Raw genomic sequence first — 19,169 nt, 5'->3', positions numbered from 1 at the left:
GAAGCAGACTCTCTGCCGAGCAGGGAGCCAGATGCGGGACTCTCTCCTGGGACTCCAGGATCACGACCCTAGCCAAAGGCAGTCACCCAATCAACTGAGCCACCTAGTATAATTTTAAACTATACTACCTAAATATAATTTAAATATATTTAATTTAATTTATCACCTAAATATAATTTAAAATTATATTTTAAAAAATAGTTGTTCCTCTCCTCAGAAAGATTTTATGGCTCTCAGAGAAAATGCAAATGTCTTCATTCTGTGCCTCATACCTAGACTGACTGCAGCCAAGTAGAGTATTTCTTATAGGAGGTAAATTTAGAATAAAATGGAGATGGCAAAAGTGCAGGAGACAATACAATTCTGGTCATTACCAACCAACAGGGCCCCCTGTTCTCAGGGCCACTGCCCAGTGTTACTTCATTGCACTAAAGGCCTATTACACTGTGTACTGTTGACAGCAGAAATTGCACACTATTTATCTCCAGCAAGGGCAATTGTGCAGCAAGGAGCCCAAATGACTCCTATTTATACACTGACAACATGAAACCCCTATGCCAGCAGCTTGTTACTACCCATTAAATAACATACCATCTATATTTGGAAGTATGTTACCACTCTCAGCATAATTCAGAAGAAGCAAAGTGGCTGATTGGAAGGTTTTATGTTGTGTTTGTTTCATGGTTCTGTTTGATTGCCTGAATTCTATGTTCTGAGGGTTTGCCAGGTGTTTTCTCAGAAACACCCTTTTCTTTTGTGCTCTTCAATATACATTCTCCCAGTAGGCAGCTGGCTGACATTTCACCCATGGGCTGGTGCACATCTACCAAAATCCAACTTTGGATTGTTTTGTTTTTTCCCAGTTGGGTTCCCAATAGACATACCCTTACTCACAGTAGAGTGTAGAATCTTATACTCATTTTAATATTGTATTTAAATACAGTATATTTTAAAATGAATCACTTCCTTTCATACAGAGTTCTGTCTTCCTCTCTTCTTTCTATCTTACAACCATGGCACTTTTGCAGGTTTGTTGGAAGGCAGTAACACCTAACTCAGGAATGGGAATGGGAACACTGGCTTAGCCCCAAGAGGCTCTGGACAGCCACCAGGAGGAAGTTAAGCTTCCTACTTGTGTTTATCCATGATTATCTGCCACATAGTACTTTTCCTCAGTTCATTTGGATGTGGAACCTGGCATGAGGAATCCTTCCCACAATGCCATTTAAATGTCTATTGGTTTTTGAGAGGCTCCTTTTTTCATGAAAGGAAAAATACATGTGTTTTGAGAACCTGGAAGATCCCATCTATTGGTCTTGGACTTCATTATAAAAGAGAGAGACCTGGGATGGGTGTGAAAGAAAAAGATGGCAACATGATGTACATTTTTAATGTTCTCCAGTCTTGGTCCTTGTAACCTTTCATTAGATTGATCTTGTCACTTAGAGTAAATGTTTTAACTAAAATGATATTTCAAATAGCCAGCAGCCCTAAGGCTTGAAGCAATTGTAAGGAATAAATATAGTGCCAAGGAGTGCAATCACATTTTCCAAGGTACACTCTGTAGAACTCCTCCTGCTGTCTTCATTGGGCTGGAGGCGGTTGGCTCTGATCCAGAAGTTGACACTGAGTCCCTTCTCTCGTTGCTCTCTGAGTACTTTGGCATGCACAGCACATGCTGCTCTCTGTTGAAAGTTCCTGACCTGTTCATCCCAGGTGGATTTTGATTTGAGCAGCTGTTACTTCTCCATTTTGATAATGGTTATAATATTATTAGCTTATAGCTCAGATTTAGCTAAACATAAAGTCTAAGATCTTAGATTTAAAGACAGGCTGGATGGGGGTGCCTGAGTGGCTCAGTTGCTTAAGTGTCTGCCTTTGGTTCAGGTCATGAACCCAGTGTCTTGGGATCAAGCCCCATATCAAGCCCCATATCATCAGGCTTCTTACTCAGGGAGAAAGAAGCTTGCTTCTGCCTCTCTCTCCGCCCCTCCTCCCACTTGAGCTCTCTCTTGCATGTGCTCTCTCTCAAATAAATAATTTTTTTTTAAAAAAGGAAAAATCTTAAAAAAAAAAAAGTCTGAATGAACGATCATTAGAGATGCTATAGACCGTATAGTAGAACTGGACTAGACCAGTACACTTGGCATTTCATGGAAGGGAAGCAGGATCATCTTGGGGTAAAGGTACAATAGGTCAACTGAGTGGTGTGCCTGACCTACTGTTTGGCTTTAATCAGAATAAATTTGATATGTTTTATACATCCAGATTCCATGTACAAAACTTTTTTGAAAGTAAAATGTGTTCTATTATAAAAAAAAATTAGGCTTCAAAACTAATGGGTTAAAAATAATACTTATGGTTTATAAATTTTCTAGAGAATGCATAAATCCCCCAGCCTTTTAAGACTTGATCTCCATGATTGGAAGAACAAATATTGTTAAAATGTCTATACTACTCAAAGCAATCTATATATTTAATGCAATCCCTATCAAAATACCATCAGCATTTTTTAACAGAGCTAGAACAAACAATCCTAAAATTTATATGGAACCCCAAAAGACCTGAATAGCCAAAGCAATCTTGAAAAAGAAAAGCAAAGCTGGAGGCATCACAATTCAGGGCTTCAAGCTATATTTCAAAACTGTAATCATCAAGACAGTATGGTACTAGCACAAAAACAGATGCATAGATCAATGGAACAGAATAAAAACCTAGAAGTGGACTTACAACTATATGGTCAACTGATCTTCAATAATACAGGAAAGAATATCCAAAGGAAAAAAATAAAAAGGACAGTATGTGCAACACATGGTGTTGGGAAAAACTGGCCTGCTTCACACAGAAGAATGAAATTGGACTGCTTTCTTACACCATACACAAAAATAAGTTCAAAATGAATGAGAGACCTAAATGTGAAACATGAAACCATAAAAATCCTAGAGGAGAACACAGGCAGTAACCTATAGTCAATGAATAATACCATATTACATATTTGAAAGTTGCTAAGAAAGTAGATCGTGAAAAGTGGAAAGTAGATCTTTCTCATCACAAGAAAAAAAAATCTTGTAATTATGTGGTGATGGATGTTAACTAGACTTAAGTTGGTGGTCATTTTGCAATATATACAAATTCAAAATCATCCTGTTGTCCACCTGAAACTAATATAACGTTGTAAGTCAGTTATACCTTAACCAAAAAAGTATTAAAAAGAATGTTTAGAAAGAAAGGAAGGAAGGAAGGAAGGAAGAAAGAAAGAAAGAAAGGAAGAAAGGGAGACAGACAGCTGGTCTCTCCACCTATAACAATGTTCTCTGAAAGGGAAGTCTTGGGGGAAATGTGCTCAGTCAATGCATGAACTTAGCTTGGGGGCCAAATTCTGGCTACGGAATTCTAAAAATCAGATCTAAAACCTTGATAAATCTCTAAAATATTCCCTTGTCTTTTAACAGAGATGAGCCATGGACCCATTTCTTTACTTTAAAACAGGAAAACAGATCCCAATAGTACAAACTTAGAAGAGATACTGTGAAATCCTCAGATCACTCAATAGGAGAGAAACTCAAGAAATTTCCTAAGGAAAAGTTATGTTTTACTCACATGTACTCAGTCTACTAGGAAACTACAACTCTAAAAATAGGTACAAAGTCCAGCTCAGGAGGTCACTCTTAATGAAATCCTTGTATCTGTAATTCTTTGGTCCATCCTAAATTGAGCTTCCTGCAGGTCTAGGGTTCCTTTTGCCTGAATTCATATGCTTCCTGAAGTCTGACCTGAGCATCTCTGCCCTAGCTCCTGAGAGATTGCTGTTTCTGGTTCACAACTTTAACTCTTGGGCTCAGGCTAAGACTGCCATGTTCCTGAGAATCTTTTCCTCCATAGAGGCTACACTTTCAACTCTGTCTCACAGTATTTGGTCTCCTCTGGAGGAATTTGTGAGGTTTCTCTTATATGTACAACAAGAATAATTCTATACTACAGTCATTTATTCATGCACAAAAAAGAGACTATTATTATTCATGAAAGTGTTTGGATATCACCAGTAGTAAGGGTCAGGAGATCAGAGCAGTAAGTAGTGACTCCTCTCAGGATCCTTTTTCTAAACTACCAGACTTGGTTGGATATTCATGTACTTTATTATTTAACTATTTGTAATGATCTGTTCAATATCTTTCTTCCCCAGTAAGCTGTAAACTCCACGATGACAGAACCTTTATGTGTTTTGCTCATTACTATATTTCTGGGAACTGGCAAAATACCAGGGACATAATGGGTGATCAGTATATACTTGGAGATAAACTGATCAATGTTAAATTATATCTTATAATATCTTAGGTCTTTAGTTTTTTTGTCTATAAAACCAGGGGATAAAGCAGATCATCTTCACAACCCTTACCAGATGGTACTAAATTGTGTCATGATTTGCAAAGTATTCTGATATCTGCAACTTACTATGAGATGCATTAAAAATGTAAGATGGGTTGTTGGATGCATAGTGGGGTGGACAGATATGGGACAAAGCAAACATATTACAATGTTAATTGTGGAATACAAGTAGTGAGTATAAGGATATTTATTTTACAGTTCAACTTTCTGTGTATCTTAAGTTTTTCAAAATACAGTGTTGGGCTTTTGTAGCAACATGGATGGGACTGGAAGAGATCATGCTGAGTGAAATCAGTCAAGCAGAGAGAGTGAATTATCATATGATTTCACTTATTTGTGGAGCATAACAAATAACATGGAGGACATGGGGAGATGGAGAGGAAAAGGGAGCTGAGGGAAACTGGAAGGGGAGGTGAACCATGAGAGACTGTGGACTCTGAAAAACAACCTGAGGGTTTTGAAGGGGCAGGGAGTGGGAGATTGGGGGAGCCAGGTGATGGGTATTAAGGAGGGTACGTATTGCATGGAGCACTAGGTGTGGTGCAAAAACAATGATTACTGTTACACTGAAAAGAAATAAAAAAAAATACAGTGTTGGGAAAAATGTGTAGTTTAGAATAGCCTAAAATATAGACTTTGATAGGGAAAAAAAAGCTGAAGAAAATAATTCAATATAAAAAGAATCAAGAAGAGTTCAAGATTATGAATAGAACTAAGAGATTAAATGTATACATTTTAATAAAATTTTGTGAACTTGTTAAAGAAACAATAAGTGTATTCTAAGACTTTAAAGGAGAGACAATAATCACAGGAAACTACTGTATTGTAAGTAGTATTTACAATAGTAAGTAAGTAAGAGACTACTGTATTGTAAGAGACTTACTGTATTGTTAAGACTTTAGAGGAGAAACAACAATCACAGCAGACTATTGGGTGAAGAAAAAGTGCTTCATGGAGTAGGTGATATTTCAGCTGGGTATTGAAGGATGTACATGATTTGGATGGGTAATGAAGATAAGAAAAGTAATTTTTAAGAATTAGGATAGCTAAAAAAAAAGATAAAGTGAATATATGTGTAGAGCAAGAATGCAAAAACAAGGGACACCTGGGTGGCTCAGTTGGTTAAGCAGCTGCCTTTGGCTCAGGTCATGATCCCAGGGTCCTGGGATGGAGTCCCGCATCACGATCCTTGCTCGGCAGGGAGCCTGCTTCTCCCTCTGCCTCTGCCTGCCTCTCTGTCTGCCTGTGCTCACTTGCTCTCTCTCCCTCTGTCTCTGACAAATAAATAAATAAAATCTTTAAAAAAAAAAAAGAATGCAAAAACAAGGACAGTGAAATTTACATCAGTTTAGCTGTAACTAAAAAGGGGAGATAGGGTGGAAAAGCAATAATAATGATAAATAAAATATAAGAATCTTCCTTATATGTGTGAGGTACCTGTGCATCGCACTTTCCGCACATTATCTCATTTAATCCTCAAAACAGTCATATGAGATGTTACAACTACAATCATATGAGTGAGGAAACTGAGGTTTATAGAAGTGTAGTCATTTGCCCACTATCACACAGCTAGTAAGTGGTAGAGCTAGTATGAAACCAGGTTTGTCTAAACCCAAAGCCCAAATATTTAACCATTAGACATAATGCCTCCCAGATAAATTGAGGCCAAACTCAGTAGGGTTTAACAAACAAGATAAGAAGTTTGGACTCTACTTTCCAACTGGAGATCCACTGAAAGATTTTATGATCACAGATTTTAAAAGAAGTGTACCTTACAGAAAGAAGGAAGAGATTCAAGCCAGGAAGCACAGTTAGGACATTGTCACAATAAAAGTGTGAATAAAGGTTTTACCCCAGAATAATATCTATGAAGACAGAATAAAGGAATAGTCTTTAAGAAGAAATAATCTATTAAATTCTTCCTAATATTATATTGAGAAATTCACTGCTTTAGCATTAAATATTCAAATAAAAATGACTTTGGGGGGGCGCCTGGGTGGCTCAGTGGGTTAAGGCCTCTGCCTTCGGCTTGAGTCGTGACCCCAGGATCCTGGGATCTAGCCCCGCATCAGGCTCTCTGCTCGGCAGGGAGCCTGCTTCCCTTCCTCTCTCTGCCTGCCTCTCTGCCTACTTGTGGTCTCTGTCTGTCAAATAAATAAATAAAATCTTAAAAAAAAAAAATGTCTTTAGGAGTTGTATTATGTTAGCTCAGTGAAACTTGAAAGACAAATGAGCATCCCAGATGTCATTCCAGTCCACACACCAAGTTACTTAGGTCTCAGGTCTGGTTTGAGAATCTTTAGAGCATTTTAAAAAATATTTTATTTATTTATTTATTTGAGAGAGAGAGAGAGGGAGAGAGAGAGCATGACTGGGGGAGGGGCTAAGGGAGAGGGAGAAGCAGATCCTCCACTGAGCAGGGATCCTGATGTGGGGCTCAGTCCCAAGACCCTAAGATCATGATCTGAGACAAAGTCAGACTTTTAAGAACTGAGCCACCCAGGCACCCCTACAAAGTTTTTAGAGTCTTGATAGGTCAGGATTGGTTGCGCCGTCTACAGCACTCCTTTGGACCTAGTCTTTCAATTCCCTATCACTACCCATTAGCTCTAGCTTCAAGAATTCAAACCTGCATCATCCCATCAGTAATCCAGCAGAGCTAATCCCCTTCCCCAAGAATTGGATCTAGAACAACCAGGGTTTGTTAGGCAGTCACTAAACTTAACCTGATCCACTGGGATGGCTGCGGCTTTCCGTTGCAAAATTCCTGAAGGAGTTAGCTGAAGGGTGGAAATTCTTATCAGAAGAAAAATATATGGATATGGAGGTGGATGAAAATGAGATGGGAGGTGTTCCTGGGGGAACATTTAATTTACACATGGTGTGAGATCCCTGAAACAGTTCTCTGTTGTTCCTTCTTCCCCTTTCTTTCTCTCAAGTTATTTCCCTGACAAAGATGAAAGGCTGGGGATTATGGAGGGTGAAACAAGAGAAGAAAAGATTCCTGAAAATATAGACCAGTGGACCAACACAAATGTGTATGTGTGTGCATCTGTGCACATGTATGACTGTATCAATACCCATCTCATTAATTTATAGTCACATTTTGTTTTGAGGCTTACATATTATCTAGCTTAATCATAAGAGTTGACTCCAAAAGAACTTTACATGTTTTTTTTTTTAATCAAAATTCACTCCTTCAAACAATAATTCTTAACCACATTTTTTTGTGTTGAGGACCTGTCAAAATGCATGATACACAGAACAGTTTGCATGGGAATCTGTGTGTTCCTAGGTAAAGAACTCCCAGTCTTCCACAAGTTAAAGATTTTCAAATTTGAGGGTTACAGATCTAAGAACAATCCTTTTCTGGGCATGAGCAGCAGGTTGTTGTTGGAATAAATGTTTAGGCTCCCAAGGGAATTATCTGAAGGAAACCACACCACTGTAGGAATGATCACATGGTATGAGTATCTAAAAATTAACCCTTTAGAGTCATACAGGATTTGTGTTGTCATTTCCATAGTTGCAGTGGCTTTTGCTATGCGTGTGCATGTGTGTGTGTATGTATGTGTGTGTGTGCACACGCGCACACGCACATATATGCTCTTTGCTAGTAGGCAGCAGCATTTGCATCCCTAGGTGTCTACCCTCACCTCAATTTAATCAACTTAATCTAAAAGAGTCATAGCCCTAGGAAAAAGCAACTAATGGGCTGAAATTGCCCTAAAGACCCACCTGGTTACAGGAGAAGAAGAAAGACATGACTGGCATTTGTTCAGCGGCTCCTGGAGGACTCCTGGCCAAGGGGGGATTTGGGGCTTCCACTGATGTTCTCTTTATGAAACAGAGAGGATTTCTTGTGATCCTCTCACACGCCAACCACTGTTAGGAACAGATTTTAGATGAACGAATTCATTTAACTATTTTTTTATTGAAGTATACTTAACATAACAATGTTAAGTTAGTTTCAGATGTACAATATAACAATGCAAAGATTCTATACATTTTTCACTGCCCATCAAAATAAGTGTACTCTTAGGGTGCCTGGTGGCTTAGTCATTAAGCTTCTGCCTTCAGCTCAGGTCATGATCCCAGGGTCCTGGGATCAAGCCTCACATTGGGCTCCCTGCTGAGCAGAAAGGCTGCTTCTCCCTCTCCCACTCTGCCTGTTTGTGTTCCCTCTCTTGCTGTCTCTTTCGGTCAAAGAAAGAAAGAAAGAAAGAATCTTAAAAAAAAAAAGGTAAGTGTACTCTTAATTCCCTTTATCTATTTCATCTATCTTCCCAGCCACCACCCCTTTGACAACCTCTTTGTATTTAAGATTGTGGTTTTTTGTTTATTCCTTTTTTTGTTGTTGTTTTGTTTTTTATTTGTTTTTTTCTTAAATTCCACATATGTGAAATCATATGGTATTTATCTTTCTCTGACTTTTGTTTCACCTAGCACTGTACTCTGTAGGTCCATTCATGTTGCTGCAAATGGCAAGATTTCAATCTTTTTTATGGCTGAATAATATTCTTTTTGAAAAAAATTTTAAAAATTTAAAAATTTAAATTTAATTTTATTAACATATACTGTATTATTAGTTTCAGAGGTATAATTTAGTGATTCATCAGTTGCATACAACACCCCATGTTCATTACTTCAAGGGCCCTCCTTAATGCCCATCACCCAGTTATCCCATCCCCCCCCCCACCCCCCCCACCCCCCGCCGCCCCCAGCAACCCTCAGTTTGTTCCCGGAGTTAGAAGTCTCTTATGGTTTGTCTCCCTTTCTGTTTTCCTCTTATTTTCCTTCCTTTCCCCTATGTTCACATATGAGCAAAATCACATGGTATTTATCTTTCTCTGACAGACTTATTTTGCTTAGCATCATATCCTCTAGTTCCATCCATATCCCTGCAATTAGCAAGATTTCTTTTTGTTGGCTGTGGTATATACAATCCATTGTACATATATACCACATCTTCTTTATCCACTCATCTGTTGATGGACATCTGGGCTCTTTCCATAGTTTGGCAATTGTGGACATCCCTGCTATAAACATTGGAGTGCATGTATCCCTTTTAATAACTACATTTGTATCCTTTGGATAAACAACAAGTAGTGCAATTGCTGGGTCATAGGGTAGGTAGCTCTGTTTTTAATTTTTGGAGGAACATTCATATTATTTTCTAAAGTGGCCACAACCAGTTTCCATTCCTACCAACAGTGTAAGAGGTGAGGGTTCATCTTTCTCTACATCCTCACCAACATTTGTTGTTTCTTGAGTTGTTAATTTTAGCCATTCTGACAGGTGTGAGGTAGTATCTCATTGTGAGATTTTGATTTATATTTATTATATTATTATTTATTTATTTATTTGATTTATATGTTGAATATATTTTTCATATGTCTATTGGCCATTTAATATGTCTATTTTGGTGAAATGTCTGTTCATGTTTTCTGCCCATTTCTTGGCTGGGATTTTTGTTTTTTGGGTGTTGAGTTTATAAGTTCTTTATAGATTTTGGATACTAACCCTTTATCTGATAAGACATTTGCAAATATTTTCTCCCATTCTGTGGGTTGCCTTTTAGTTTTGTTGATTGTTTCTTCTCCTGTGCAGAAGTTTTTTATCTTGATGAAGTTCCAATAGCTCACTTTCGCTTTTGTTTCTCTGGCCTTTTGGAGACGTGTCTAGCAAGAAGTTGCTGTGGCCAAGATCAAAGATGTTGCTGCCTGTGTTCTCATCTAAGATTGTGATGGGTTCCTGTCTCACATTTAGGTCTTTCATCCATTTTGAGTTTACTTTTGTATATGGTGTAAGAAAACAGACCAGTTTCACTCCTCTGTGTGTGGCTGTCAAATTTTCCCAATACCATTTGTTGAAGACACTGTTTTTTTCCCATTGAATATGCTTTCCTGCTTTGTCAAAGATTGGTTGACCATAGAGTTGAGTCCATTTCTGGGTTCTCTGTTTTGTTCCCTTGATCTGTGTGTCTTTTTTGTGCCAGTATTATACTGTCTTGATGATTACAGCTTTGCAGTACAGCTTGAAGTCCAGAATTGTGATGCTTCCAGCTTTGATTTTCTTTGTCGGCATTCCTTTGGCTATTCAGGAATCTTTTGTGGTTCCATACAAGCTTTAGGATTGTTTGTTCCAGCTCTGTGAAAAATGTTGGTGGTATTTTGATAGGGATTGCATTGAATGTGTAGATTGCTTTGGGTAGCATAGACATTTTAACACTATTTGCTCTTCCAATCCATGAGCATGGAATGTTTTTCCATTTCTTTGTGTCTTCCTCAATTTCTTTCGTAAGTTTTCTATAGTTTTCAGAGTATAGATCCTTTACCTCTTTGGTTAGGTATCTTAGGTATCTTGGGTATCCTATGGTTTTTGGTGCAACTGTAAATAGGATCAACTCCTTAATTTCTCTTTCATCTGTCTCATTGTTAGTGTATAGAAATGCACTGATTTCTGGGCATTGATTTGATATCCTGTCACTTTGCTGAACTCCTGTACGAGTTCTAGCAATTTTGGGGTGGAGTCTTTTGAGTTTTCCACATAGAGCATCATGTCATCTATGAAGAGTGAGCATTTGACTTCTTTTTTGCCAATCTGGATGCCTTTTCTTTCTTTTTGTGGTCTGATTGCTGAGGCTAGGACTTCCAGGACTATGTTGAACAACAGTGGTGATAGTGGACATCCTTGTCATGTTCCTGACCTTAGGGGAAAAGTGCTAAGTTTTTCCCCATTGAGAATGATATTCACTATGAGTCTTTCATTTATGGCTTTTATGATATTGAGGTCTGTTCCCTCTATCCCTACACTGTGAAGAGTTTTAATCAAGAAAGGATGCTGTACTTTGTCAAGTGCTTTTTCCTGCATCTATTGAGAGGATGAAATGGTTCTCTTTCTTTCTTTTATTAATGTAGTTTATGGTACTGCTTGATTTGCAGATATTGAACCACCCATGCAGCCCAGGAAAAAAATCCCACTTGGTCGTGGTTAATAATCCTTGTAATATAATGTTGGATCCTATTGGTTAGTATCTTGGTGAGAATTTTTGCATCCATGTTCATCAGGGATATTGGTCTGTAATTCTCCTTTTGATGGGATCTTCATCTGGTTTTGGGATTAAGGTAATGTTGCCTTATAGAATGAATTTGCAGGTTTTCCTTCCATTTCTATTTTTTGAAACAGCTTCAGAAGAATGGTATTAATTCTTCTTTAAATGTTTGGTAGAATTCTGCTGGGAAGCCATCTGGCCCTGGACTCTTATTTATTAGGAGAGTTAAAAAAGATTTAATTTATTTATTGAAAGTGAGAGTGAGAGAAAGCAAGATAGAAAGAGAGAGAGAGTGTGTGTGCACACAGGTAGAGGGGAAGAAGCAGACTGCCGCTGAACAAGGAGCCCAACATGGGGCTTGATAATCAGGACCCTGAGATCATCTCCGGAGCTGAAGGCAGATGCTCATTTGACTGAACCACCCAGGTGGCCCTGTTGGGAGATTTTTTATTATTGATTCAATTTCCTTGCTGGTTATGGGTCTGTTCAGGTCTTCTATTTCTTCTTGTGGTTTCAGTTTTGGTAGTTTATATGTTTCTAGGAATGCATCCATTTCTTCCAGATTGTCTAATTTGTTGGCATGTGACTGCTCATAATATTTTTATAATTGTTTCTATTTCTTCAATATTGGTTGTGATTGCTCCTCTTTTTATTTTTTATTTTATTTACTTGGATCCTTTTTTAAATTTTATTTATTTGGATCCTTTCTCTTTTTCCTTTTGGTAAGTCTGGCTAAGGGTTTATTGATCTTATTCTTTCAAAGAACCAGCTCCTAGTTTCATTGATCTGTTGTTATTTTGATTTCTATATCATTGATTTCTACTCTGATCTTTATTGGGCCTCTTCTCCTGCTGGATTTAGGCTTTCTTTGCTGTTCTTTTTCTAGCTTCTTTAGGTGTAAGATTAGATTGTGTATATGAGACTTCTTCTTTCTTGAGAAAGGTCTGTATTGCTGTATTCTGCCCTCTTAGGACCACCTTTGTTGCATCCCCAAAATTCTGAACAGTTGTGTTTTCATTTTCATTTGCTTCTATTTATCTTTTAAATTCTTTAATTTCCCAGTTGATCCATTCATTCTTTAGTAGGATGCTCTTTAACCTCCATGTATCTGTGGTCGTTCTAATTTTTTTCTTGTGGTTGACTTCAAGTTTTAAAGCATTGTGGTCTGAAAATATGCTGGGAATAATCTCAATCTTTTTGTATCATTTGAGACCTGATTTGTCACCCAGTATATGATCTATTGTGGAGTATGTTCCATGTGCTTTTGAGAGGAATGTATATTCTGTTGCTTTAGGATGGAATGTTCTGAATATATCTGTGAAGTCCATCTGGCCCAGTTTGTCATTCAAAGCCCTTGTTTCCTTGCAGATCTTCTGCTAGATGATCTGTCCGTTGCTGTGAGTGGGGTATTAAAATCCCCTATTATTATTGCATTATTATCAATGTGTTTCTTTAATTTTGGTATTAATTGGCTTATATATTTGGCTGTTCCCAAGTTAAAGGTATAAATATTTACAATTGTTAGATCTTTCTGTTGGATAGACACTTTTTATTATGATATAGAGTCCCTCTTCATCTTTTATAACATTCTTTGGTTTAAAATCGAGTTTGTCTGATATAAGGATGACTACTCTAGCTTTCTTTTGGTGTCCATTATAATGATAAATTGTTCTCCACTCCCTCAGTGTCAACCTGGACATGTCTTTGGTTCTAAAACGAGTCTCTTATAAGCAACATATCAATGGGTCTTGTCTTTTTATCCATTCTGATACCCTATGTATTTTTTTCAAAGATTTTATTTATTTATTTGATAGAGGAAGACACAGAAAGAGAGGAAATACAAACAGAGGGAGTGGGAGAGAGAGAAGCAAGCTTCCTGCTGATCAGGGAGCCCAATGTGGGTCTGAATCCCAGGACCCTGGAATCATGACCTGAGCCAAAGGCCATTGCTTAATGACCCAGCCAATCAGGTGCCCCTACCCTATGTGTTTTCTTTGGAGCATTTAGTCCATTTACATTCAGAATAATTATTGAAAGATATTAAGTTAGTGCCATTGTATTACTTTTGTAAAGTTGCTGTTCCTGTAGATTATCTCTGTTCCTTTCTGGTCTTTCTTCCTTTTGAGCTCTCTCTTTGCTCAAAGCACCCCCTTTAATATTTCTGGCCGGGCTAGTTTACTATTACCAATTATTTTAGTTTTTGTTTGTCCTGGAAACTCTTTATTTCTCCTTCCATTCTGAATGAACGTCTTGCTGGATAAACTATTCTTGGCTGCATATTTTTCCCATTCAACATGTTGAACATATCATGCCAGGTCTCTGTGGTCAGGTTTGCTGCCAGCCTTATGTTGTAGGTTAAGGACTTCTTGTCCTGATCTGCTTTCAGGAATTTCTCTTTATGTTTGAAATTTTCAAGTTTCATTATGTGTAGAGGGGTTGACCTATTTTTATTAATTTTGAGGTAGTGGTTCTCTGTGCCTCCTGGTCTTGAATGCCCATTTCATTCTCCAGATTAGGGCAGTTCTCAACTATAATTTGTTCAAATAAACCTTCTGTCCCTCTCTCCCACTATTCATCTTCCATGACCCCTATTATCTGGATATTATTTCATTTTATGGAATCAATGAGTTCTCAAAGTCTCCCTTCATGATCCATTAGCTGTCTTTATCTTTTCTTTTTAGCTTCCTTATTTTCTATCAATTAATCACTGACTCTCTCTTCTCCCTCATTCAACCTCACTGTTAAAGTCTCCATTTGTGACTGCATCTCAGTAATAGCATTTTAATTTCAGCCTGATTAAATTTTAGTTGTCTTATTTTTACAGTAAGGGATTCTCTAGTGTCTTCTATGCTTTTTTCAAACCCAGCTATTATCTTCATAATTGTTTTTTATAAATTCTAATTCAGATATTTTACTTATATTCAGATTGGTTAAATTCCTGGCAGGGATTACTACCTCCTGTTCTTTCTTTTGGGGTGAACATTTCCATCTAAACTAGTCATTTTGTCCAGAAAAGAAACAGTAAAGGGGAAAAAAAGAGAAAACCCCAGGAAAAACAGCAACAGCAACAATGACAAAAATTTTAAGTAGTGTTTCTGATGTATGTTATGCACTTTGCTGTGTTTTGTGTTTTGGCTACTCTCTCCCACTGGACCTTCCTCTACAGACCTCCTTGTTTGTAGTGCAGAGTGTTTGGAACTTTAAGTAGGTGTGCTTTCATTTGTCAAAATAAGCCTTGCATCTGCTGAATTCTCTCCCTCCAACTGTGCAGATCATTTTCTTAATCTTCAGATTGTCTTCCTTGTTGTTCAAAATAGTTGAATGTTGATCTAGCTTTTGGAGATCAGGATTACCCAAGAGAAGCACTTTTGACATGAAGGAGAATTCTGGAGAGCAAGAACTGAGGCGAGAAATTTTCGTTCTCTATTCACATGTTCTCACTATGGCCTGAGGCAGAGGACAGAGACCTGCAGAGGTCATGCTTGGTACAGACCACTAGGACTTAGTAACAAGCCAGGAACCTGCCAGTCAGATCTCCCACATCCTTTCTGTCTTCTTTATCCATTCATCTATCAATGGATGCTTGGGTTGTTTCTTATCTTGGCTATTGTAAACACTGCTGCAATAAACATAGGGGTGCATATATCTTTTTATTAGTGTTTTCATTCTTTGGGTAAATACCCAGTAGCAGGATTACTGGATCATACGGTAGTTCTATTTTTAATTTTTAAAGAAGCTTGTTATTTCTTGTGTTTTTGATTTTAGCAATTCTGACAGGTGTGAAGTGATATTTCATTGTGTTTTAATCTGCAATCTCCTGATGACTAGTGATATTGAGCATCTTATGTGTTTTGGCCATTTGCATGTCTTTTTTTATTAACATATAATGTATTGTTTCAGGGGTACAAGTCTATGATCCATCAGTCTTATACAATTCACAGCACTCACCATAGCACATACCCTCCCCAATGTCCATTAACTAGCCATCCCTTCCCTTCCACTCCCCTCCAGCAACTCCCAGTTTGTTTCCCGAGATTAAGAGTATCTTATGGTTTGTCACCTTCTCTGATTTTGTCTTGTTTCATTTATCCCTTCCTTCCCCTGTGATCCACTGTCTTGTTTCTCAAATTCCTCATATGATCTCATATGAGATCATATCATATGAGATCATATGATAATTGTGTTTCTCTGATTGACTTACTGTGCTTAGCATAATAGCCTCTAATTCCATCCACGTCACTGCAAGTTGCAAGATTTCGGCGGGGTTTTGATGGCTGCATTATATTCCTGTATATATATGTGTGTATATATATATACACATACATATATATATATACACACACACATACACACACACATACATATACATATACTATATACACACACACATACATATACATATATACATACACATACACACCACATCTTCTTTATCCATTCATCTGGTGATGGGCATCTTTCCATAGTTTGGCTATTGTGGACATTGCTGCTATAAACATTTGGGTGCATGTGCCCCTTTGGATCACTACATTTGTATTTTTAGGGTAAATACCCAGCAATGCAATTGCTGGGTCATAGGGTAGCTCTATTTTCAACTTTTTGTGGAAACTCCATACTGTCATTTGCACGTCTTCTTTGGAAAAATGTCTATTCAGATCCTCTGCTCATTTTTTAATTGGACTACTTGCCTGTGTGTGTGTGTGTGTGTGTGTTAAGTTCTTTATATATTCTGGATATTAACCCCCTATGGGATATATCATTTGCAAATATCTTCTCCCATTCAATAGGTTGCCTTTTTGTTTTGTTGATGGTTTCCTTTGTTGTACAGAAGGCTTTTATTTCCGTGTAGTCCCACTTGTTTAATTTTGCTTTTGTTTCATTTCCCTTGCTACAGGAGACATATCTAGAAAAATGTTGCAATAGCCAATGTCAAAGAAATTACTGCCTGTTTTCTTCTAGGAATGTTATGGTTTCAGCTCTTACGTTTAAGCTTTTAATCCATTTTTGAGTTTACCTTTATGTATAAGAAAGTGGTGTAATGGGGCACCTGGGTGGCTCAATGGGTTAAAGTCTCTGCCTTCGGCTCAGGTCATGATCCCAGAGTCCTGGGATCAAGCCCCACATCAGGCTCTCTACTCAGCAGGGAGTCTTCTTCCCTCCCCGCTCCCCACCGCCTGCCTCTCTGCCTACTTGTAATCTCTGTCAAATAAACAAATAAAATCTTAAAAAAAAAAAAAAAGTGGTGTAGTTTCATTCTTTTGCAGGTAGCTGTCCAGTTTTACCAACATCATTTACTGAAGAAGCTTAGCTCATTTAATTCTTAAAATAATCTCCTCAGCAAGGTACTATTCTCATTTCATAGATGAGAAAACTGAGACACAGAAAACTATAATCAAAGTCACTAACTAGGGCGCCTGGGTGGCTCAGTGGATTGGGCCGCTGCCTTCGGCTCAGGTCATGATCTCAGGGTCCTGGGATCGAGTCCCGCATCGGGCTCTCTGCTCAGCGGAGAGCCTGCTTCCCTCTCTCTCTCTCTGTCTGCCTCTCCGACTACTTGTGATCTCTCTGTCAAATAAATAAATAAAATCTTTAAAAAAAAAAAAAAGTCACTAACTAATAATTAGCCAAGTCAGGATTTAAACTCAGATTTGATTCCAGGCTCTTCCTGTGGCCCAACACTGTCTCTTCCCATTTCTTTTCTGGCTTCTGAAATGCCCAAAAGCCTCTCCCTCCCTGGAGGGCTCTTGGAAGTGACATCCATTCACTTATCTCATGAAGGACAGTGTCTTGAATGGCCCATCAGATACCTAGTACTGAGACTCATTTACTGTTATTATTAACTTCCTTCATGACCTTGGCCAGCTCCTTAAGTTGCCGGGACCTCAGTTTTCTCAACTGTAAAATGAGAGGATAGAACTAGATGAAACCTCCAGCTGTAAAATTCGGTGACTGCATTCTATGTGTTCACCCCATTTCCCCAGTGGGTATGTCTCCTCATCCTGTGGGCTGCTCACAACTCACTAGTAGGGTTCCCCCTTCTCTGACCATCCAAGCTAGAAGTATGCTACATTCCCACAACACCTACTGCTTTTACTCTGGTTTTGGCTCATCTTTTTCATTCTCTTCCCATATCTTACCTGAATTTAACTAACTTCTTCAAATATTTTTTTCTTTTCTTTTTTTTTTTTTTTAAGATTTTATATATTTGAGAGAGGGAGAGAGAGGAGAGAAGGAGCACATGAACAGGGGGAGGGGCAGAAGGAGAAGCAAACTCCCCACTGAGCAGATAGCCAGATGTGGGGCTTGATACCAGGACCCTGGGGTCATGACCTGAGCCAAAGGAATACACTTAACAGACTGAGCCACCCAGGTGCCCTGATTTTTGTTTTTTTCTTTAGTTAGCTTCTATACAGTATTCCAATTTTTCTTTAACTTCTATACAGTATTCCAATTCCAATACAGAATTCCAATTCCAATACAGTAAATGGTATTGGTAAAACTGGAATTTGGTAAATTGGTAAAACTGGAATAGAGTAAATCACAATTTGTGTTATAATTCCCCCATGAGAGACAGTTGGTTTTTTCCATTTTTTGCAAATGGTCCTGTGACTAATATTATTTTACTTGCCTTCTTAAGTACATGTGAAAGAGATTCTCTAGAGTGAATGTCTAGAAATGGAATTACTGAGTCATAGGGTTTGTGCATTAGATATTGCCAACTTGTTCCCCAAAGTGTAATACCAACATGTTTCCACTTGCAAAATGTAAGTGTTCTATTTCCCATATCCTCACCAATACTTATCAAGCTTAATTTTTTTCCAAACTAACATTTTGATTGCATATGTCTCACAGCACTGACCACTTCCTTCCTTTTATTTGTATATATGTATATATACATATATACATATATAGCATATAGCATCCCTACTGGATGGTAAACTTTATGAGGGCAGAATCTTTGCTTAACTCATTTTTATTTTCTTCCCACAAAATTTATCGAGCTTAATAATATTGTAAGTATACAATAAAAAGTTGTGAACAACAAAAAAAAGTAGAATTAATTAATCTTGACCCAAGGAAATGGAGAGTTCTGTGAGGGCAGGGATGAGGTGTTCTATCTCTATTAATCTAGGGTAAAGATATGGGTAGAGAATCTCCATCAGCTGCCTAGAGGACTACAGAGGGGTCACAACTGGCCTAACAGATACAGACTGAAGGTTTCAAGATCTGTAGTGGACTATCACCAACCCAGGGAGTTTCCAGGTTTAGATCATTTTTTTAATCATGATATTCATCAAATATTTATTGATTGTTGAGTGGCAAATTTCCCAGTTTCTGGGGCCAGCTTTATTACATACCAAGAGAGGTGTCTCTAAATGGGACTCCCCCCACTTCTGGCCCCACTCCATTACTAAGGGTTGAATAGAATCCATGTGTTCTTTGGACCAGGGTGCTATATGACCTATGGTAAATGCCTCCCCTTTTTGTCACCCTAGCAATTCCTGGCTGACTCATTTTCTAAATAAGCCACTTGTGGTTTTTGGTCTGACATCACATGTGGAAGAATGAGTAATTTTTTAAGAACCAGAACTATATTCAATCAGAATAAGATACATTGTGTATGTTACTCATGGTTCTAGGACAAGGGGTCAACACTGATACACATTCTCTGACCTTCTTCCACTGCCCCTTTCCTGGGATCAATAGGTATAGAGGAGGTAAAGGAAGG

Source organism: Mustela nigripes, chromosome 2 (genome assembly GCF_022355385.1).
Source record: "Mustela nigripes isolate SB6536 chromosome 2, MUSNIG.SB6536, whole genome shotgun sequence".
Lineage (NCBI taxonomy): Eukaryota > Metazoa > Chordata > Mammalia > Carnivora > Mustelidae > Mustela > Mustela nigripes.
This window is presented reverse-complemented; position numbering follows the sequence as displayed.